We start from the raw sequence: 7,873 nt of genomic DNA, 5'->3' as shown, positions 1-7,873 counted from the left end.
AACATTGACGTTGTCAGTTGTGTACAAAAATGGATTCAAATTAGGCAAACTAAATTCAGTATCATGAAATGATCGAGAAACGTTCCTCTCAAGTCATTGTGTTGTTTTTGAAGGTTGAGAAAAATGAGTTCTATCTATAGTTAGATACAAAAAAATATTATCTTGAAGGAATTTCTAGATAGATTTTCACTTTCCTTGCCCTATTACCATAGGTAAGGAAAGTATTGCTTTCCGAAAAAAATAAAGGTACCTCAATTTCTACATTCCTATACGTTTCAAGGTCCCCTGAGTCCAAAAAAGTGGTTTTTGGGTATTGGTCTGTGTGTGTGTGTGTGTGTGTGTGTGTGTGTGTGTGTGTGTGTGTGTGTGTGTGTGTGTGTGTGTGTGTGTGTGTGTGTGTGTGTGTGTGTGTGTGTGCGTCTGTGTACACGATATCTCATCTCCCAATTAACGGAATGACTTGAAATTTGGAACTCAAGGTCCTTACACTATAAGGAACCGACACGAACAATTTCCATCAAATGCGATTCAAGATGGCGGCTAAAATGGCGAAAATGTTGTCAAAAACAGGGTTTTTCGCGATTTTCACAAAAACGGCTCCAACGATTTTGATTAAAGTTATACCTAGAATAGTCATCGATAAGCTCTAGCAACTGCCACAAGTCCCATATCTGTAAAAATTTCAGGAGCTCCGCCCCATCTATGCAAAGTTTGATTTTAGATTCTCAATTATCAGGCTTCAGATACAATTAAACAGAAACATTCGAGTGGAAAAGATTGAGCATGAGAATCTCTACTATTAATGTTCAGTAACATTTTCACATAGAATTGAAAATGAGCTCGAAATTGGAGAAAATGTGATTATCCAATTATTGCAAACTGTTGGCAACTGTTGATTCTATTAAATGATTCACTATGAAGAGATAGCAGACCTCGTATGTCTCCAGCGTTATTGCCCTGTCACCAGCTGGCTCAAATCTTTGAATAGTTAGACTTGAGATGCGTGGGAACACTAGCGTCAGGTGATCAATTTTCATAACGGCAAGGAAAGTTGTGTGAGTGCACCACACCAGATTTTTATATTTATATAGATTATTACTTATAGGATACCCAACTCCAACTCATCCTATAATATCCTGTAATAAATATCATATACAATATAATAATCCCTATACTGTTCCATTCTTGAAGCCCAAGTCCGAAGAAGGATCCTTGTGGTACTCCGTGTGATTTGTAAGGCCCGGTTGCAGAAAAGCCGGTTAAATTTTAACCGTGATTAATTCCACGAGAACCAATCAGAGAAGCCGTCTTATCAAAAAGGCCTTACCTGATTGGTTCTCGTGAAATTAATCTCCTCAAGGAGAAGACTGTGAAGATAAAAAAAAGGTCGGAATCAAATCTCCTCTCCAGTTCCTCCTCACAAAGTCCTCTACCGAATTTGCAAATCTTGCTCAATTTACATTTCGGGCGGTTTGAGAACAGACACCTGCACTACTGAAGACTGCAAAGCTGATTCCTCATTTCCTTCCAATGCATCCGTAGGAGAAAAAACCAGAAGAGAAAGAAACCTCTATTTCTTTCTTCCGACGTGTTTACCTATAGAATTGCTGAAATTTGCTCCAAGCGGCATTTTAGAATACCTGACAAAGTTGTTCAATCGATGTATTTCCACAACAACGGTGCCTAGAGAGTGGAAAGAGGCTTGGATCACATCAATATACAAGAAAGGGAACAGAGCCGAGTGTTCAAATTACAGAGGGATAAGCATAACAGCAGCTATGGGTAGGCTGTACGGACGTGTTTTGAAACAAAGACTTGAACTGGAAATGAGGGAAATAGAAGAGCAAAGTGGTTTCCGTGCTGGTCGATCATGCACCGATAACCTATTCTGTATCAAACATCTGATGGAGAAAAAATTACAGAGAGGAAGAGAACTTCATGTTTTGTTTTTGGATCTGAAAAAAGCCTATGATAGTGTTCCAGTGAATAAGATATGGGAAGCTCTCAAAAAAGCGAGAATTAGTACTCCCCTCATCAATGCCATAAAAACTCTTTACAAGGATAGTAGTAGCAGGATAAAGATTGGAAACCAGCTGTCAGAAGAGTTTACTGTAAATAAAGGCCTTAGACAAGGTTGCCCCATCTCACCCACGCTTTTCAAGATATACGTAAGCCAAGCCTTGGAGGTGTGGTCACGCAAGTGTAGAAGTATGGGTGTACTACTAAATGAAGAAAATATATATACTCTACTATTTGCAGATGACCAGGTCCTCCTAGCTGAAGATGAAGAGGATATGTCATATATGACAAGGCAACTCATAGAGGAGTATAAAAAATGTGGCCTGGAAATCAGTGAAGAGAAATCGCAATATATGGTGGTTGGAGGAGAAGGAAATTCATTGAACATTGACGAAACCACGGAAATTGCAAATGTCAAAGAATGCCGGTACTTAGGTATGACAATAAAAGATGATGGACGGGATGAGAGAGAGATTGGATACAGGATTGCAAAGGGGAGAGTTTTAACCAGGAAGCTACATTCAATACTTTGGACGGATGATATATCTGAAAGAGTAAAGAAACAGGTTTTCAAAACAATTGTGATGAGCTGTGTAACTTATGGGGCGGAAGTATGGACATTAACCAAGAGACTAAAACAAAGATTATTGGCTATGGAGATGAATTACTGGAGAAGATGTTGCCAGCTGACCTTGAGAGATAGGGTGAGAAATGAGGTTATAAGGGAGAAAATGAAATTGGACAGGTCAGTGGTGGATGAGGTGGAGGAAAAACAACTGCAGTGGTACGGACATCTCAGAAGAATGAGCCCCAGTCGCATACCAAGGAAGGTATATGAGTGGATTCCGGCTGAGAGGAGGAAACGAGGACGACCACGAACGGTTTGGCAGCAAAACATAGAAGAGGCCATGGAGAGAAGGGGCATCCAACAAGACGTATGGAGAGATAGAGGCAGATGGCGTGTTGAGTGCGGGAAACGGCCGGGAAGGCTGTAAAAACCCGCGTATTAGGTATTAGGTTAGGTAGAAACGTTCTCTGAAAAATTTATTTATTTTGATCCGTTCAAAAGTTATGATCGAAAACTGGATCAATCTCCCTTATTATCTTTCACACTATTTTGCCAAATTCCCAATGTAAGAGTATTCTTGTCTTCTCAATAATATGAGGTATTTATACTATCATAACTCTGCTGTATGTGCATCGATTTTGCTCAATCAAAGCTTAGCTTGCAAATAATTTTAATGTCTATCTTTCTTATACTTGAGAATTTTCTTATCAAAACGACCTGTTTCCTAATAAAATGGATATAATACTCTTCAATGCTTCTTTCCAATACTAACTACTTGTTAATGATCACTTTTGAATAGTACCTAAATTAGAACATAGCAGTCTGATTCAATTTGGATTTTATGTTGAAAATTAAATAATATGGTTCGACAAAGATGTCTTTGATCTATTATAAGTATGTTGTTTGTTAACTGATTTTGTTCAATTTTAAATTTTGAGATCTCACAACTGATGATTTGTCTTGCATCAATTAAATCGACCCACTATATTTGTCAACTGATTTTTCTCAATCAAGTTCAGTTTGAGCAGAATTTCAATAGCAATAGTGAGGTCCACGTTATATTGGCAGTGGAGGAAGATAGGAGAATAACGTTGCCGATCCTCCGTCTTGTCAATGCCTTCTATAGACGGTAGCTGATACAGGTTTATTGATGTAATATATGCTGCTCATTCTCGTTTAACCTTCCGGCAGTCGTGCTGTTGTAAAAAGTACAACAGTGTCATTTTTTTGCTGCACAAAACTATTGAATGGAGTGGTGTCAGTGAATGAGTCACCTATGCATTCCAAAACTTTCCCTCATCACTCCACTGAGTTGCAGTATCAACCGAGCAATGGTTCAGTCTTTAGGTGCCATTTAGTCGCCACAGTGCATGAGTCGCACTGTGCATAAGATAGGGAAAGACTGTATACGGGGACTGTAAACGAACCAATAACACAAAATTGATGGCTTTGCTTGATGAACGTTATTGGGCTATGAAATGGTAATCATCCAAATTTTCATAGGCGTAAAATGATCCATGAAGATGGAAAAAGTAATTATACAATTATTTGATATGTTTCGACAGTAAACAGTAAACAGAGTACATAACACTTGGAAAATTGGGTGTTGTACAAAATACAACATGCGACTGCTCATGTGATTGAGAAGGGCGCGACTACCGAAAGGTTAAAATAATCAATTATATTTTTTATCAAGCAAGAAAATTAAATTATTCAATCATTTCATAATGAATTTCCATAATTAAGATGAAATATTTTGTTAATTACTCATCAATTCTACATTGTTAAAAGACGATCTGACAACAGAGCAAAGCGAGAAAGAGATAGCCCTATCCTCTTTGTTGAATGATCGACAAGGATAGCAAAGTACCATTGCTAATTAATTGATTAATTATCAATTCCATTCAACATAATATCAATTTTATCAAATGGTTCAGCTGAGATTATCACCTCATATCAATTATTGCCAGTTCCATTCCACATTTTAAAATATTTATTTTACTATTTATGTGCCAAAATCAAGGAATTGGAGAAGTTTTGGGCAATTGCCTGTTTCCCTTTCCAAATATCGTGTTTGTGACTGTTCTAATAAATAAATAAATAATCAAACACTGCCATTATAACGTGGGCATCACTATACTTTTTTTCTCATTGATTTTTAAAGAAATAGGCCGTGTAAATATGAATTGAATGATAGTAATACACTGCTGAATTATATCACTGAGAATTTATCTGTTTTTTATGATATTCGGGTATTGATGGCATTTTCAAGTGTCGATAGATCATGATAAGCATTTTTATGATAATTTCATCACCATAAAATTCAGGGTAATCAAAAATAGGCTTCATAATAATTCAATTCAAAATTAATGAATGTAGATTCAAGTCCTCTGTGCCGAAATTTATTTTAATTTCAAAAATATAACTTTTCCAAGATAAAATTTTATTAGAGTGCTGGATTAACGTTGTGGTTCTCACGGAATTGGAGTAGTTTCATGATGACATTCCGCGCATTACGTAATTAAATTCTAATATTTCCTCTATTGTTTTCCAACGTTTTCCTTGAGTATTTAGAATTGTTGTAGACGCAAAATCATCATAAAAAATCAGATGAACGTCCATTCTATTGCTGAGTCTTCTACTTTGATTAAGGGAATTTTCCTGTATTCTGTCTTTGTTAGTTGTATTCCTTTCTCATTCTATTGAGGGAAATTATTGTCGTCCCCACCACGTCCATTATAACTTGGTATTTTTAATTTATAATATTGCTAGCCCTGATACCTATTTTTGAACCTGATTCGGTCGACTTGGAGACCTGAACAGGAGACCGCTTTTAGATTCTGTAGAGTACAGAAATGTTTTTGAGCTAAATGTTTGTCTGTTTGAATCATGACATACTCTTCTTGTTTTTCGTTCTCTCCTGAAGACTAAAATTATATAATCGAGAATCATGTATTCCATCAGTTTTTAATCGCTTATCTTTTCTTCAATAACTTATTTATGAAGTATTTTATTTAATTCAGAGCGGTTGACTGCTGCACTTTATTATTATTGTAGGCTATGGACTAGTAACAGTCGAAAACCCATTTAAGGGTGAGTAATGAATATTTTATAGTATTGTTGTATTGTCTTTATTTTAATAATTTTACTTGTATGTATCAGGAAAAAGCCCCTGATTGAACGATTTTTCGTTATCTTTATTTTTAATGGATTAATCAATTATACTATGATCAAATTTTACTCAATTTTGCAGTCTTACATCTGAGATGTATGACGATATCCTAATGTACAAGAAAGTTATACTTAATGGAGTATCTTCCTATTCTTTATTTTATTGATACAGTCATTTTTATATCTCTGGCATTTTGTAATTGTGAGTAAAGTTTGAAATACTCACTGGTTGTACATCAACTGCAACTCTGTAATTTAGATTTCAAATTCTACAATTAAAACCTATAATTTTTCTTCTGATGTTAATTTAATTTTCAATGTAAATTTTATGTATTGTATCCATTAGATGATTTTATGAGAAATCATTCATTGAATATGTTATTCATTCTAGCATTACTAAGTAGTTGTGACTTGTGTTGCAGTTTTTTTTTTGTTTGTGTATGTGTATTCTTGAATACTCATTCGAGGATCGAGCTGTAAATATGCCTTGCTGTCGAACGAGGGCTTACGAATTCGCCGACCGAGATGGTCGGTGATATCGGACATCTGACCTTGCCGTGCGGGGCTGAAAGACGATCTTCGATCTGACGCCACTAGCCCGTTGCCTGGAGGCCATCACCCTTTGGACACCGGACTCGAGGACGACAGATCTTAGATAAGTACTTGATACCCCCCACTACAATATCAGATGTGCCCCCCGTAAATTTGGTCTCTTAAAAACATGAGTATTCGGACTCTTAAAGACATATTGTGTTGGTCTCTTAAAGACGGATTTATTATTATTTGATTATTCATGTAAAGGTGTGTTTTTAATATGTTCTATATTATTTTCATTATTAAAAGAGCAGTCAGTCAACCGCAAGTCCCTCAAACTACTAGAATTAGGATCACTTTATTGATACGATTCAAGTCCGCAGACCTCAGGGCCTAGCACAATTTCAACATCTAAAGGTGCGTACAGACTTTCGCTCTGCTCCGCAACCGAACGTCACTCCAGCAGAGCGATTGATGATCGACCGGCGAACAAGAGTGGTTCGACCGGGGAACGCAAGAAGATCTAACATCTTCCATAACGTTCATGATGGGTGCATGGGCGGAGCGACTGTGGTTCGATGGTGGTACGAGGGCGGTACGATGGAGGAGCGTGCTCGGTGCGGGTTGGAAGCGCGAATATGTGTACGCAGCTTAAGCCTTCTCCGACAAAATCATTATTGTCACCAGGAGAACGGCTCACCTCTACGAAAATTGCTCAAATCAAATTGGCCGCCAAAGTTGTAGTAGTTCCGCCGTTCACTGATAGATGTCGTTGGCTGTACTATCTGATTTCAAGGTCTATAGAATCCAGGTAGAATGGATTCACCTACAGTGAGGTCCACGTTATAATGGCAGTGTTTGATTAGCAATGATATTGCTATACTTGTCTATCATTCAACAAAGGGGATAGCGCTATCTCTTCCCCGCTTTGCTCTGTTGCCAGATCGTCTTTTAACAATGTAGAATTGATAATTAATTAACAAAATATTTCATCTTAATTATGAAATTATTGAAAAGTATAATTTCTTGCTTAATAAAATATAATTGATCATTTTAAACGAAAATGAACAGTTAATATTACATCAATAAACCTGTATCAGCTATCGTCTATAGAAGGTATTGACAAGACAGAGGATCGGCAACGTTGTTCCCTATCTTTCTCTACTGCCATTATAACGTGGAGTTCACCATATATTATAGGATACAAAACAATATTTTCTTAAAGAAATTTCTGAATAATTAATGCATTCTTTTTCTTATCATATACATTTCAATAATTATTATTACTTCAGTTTATATTATGTTTATTCATCTAAAAATGTATTAAGAAAAGATATTTCATACGAGTGTATAAACCAGTTATTGTAATCGGCATAGCCTAGGCCCCAGATAAAGCACTCAATCAATCAATCTCTCTCTCTTTCTCTCTTACTCTCTCGTACTCACTATGCTTCTTTTTCTCTCTCGTACTCACTATGTCTCTTTCTCTTTCTCTCTGTCTCTCTAACGCTCTCTCTCTCACACACACACACACACTCACTCTGTCTCTTTCTCTCTCGCACTCACTCTCACTATGTCTCT

Source organism: Nilaparvata lugens, chromosome 4 (assembly GCF_014356525.2).
Source record: "Nilaparvata lugens isolate BPH chromosome 4, ASM1435652v1, whole genome shotgun sequence".
Taxonomy (NCBI): domain Eukaryota; kingdom Metazoa; phylum Arthropoda; class Insecta; order Hemiptera; family Delphacidae; genus Nilaparvata; species Nilaparvata lugens.
This window is presented reverse-complemented; position numbering follows the sequence as displayed.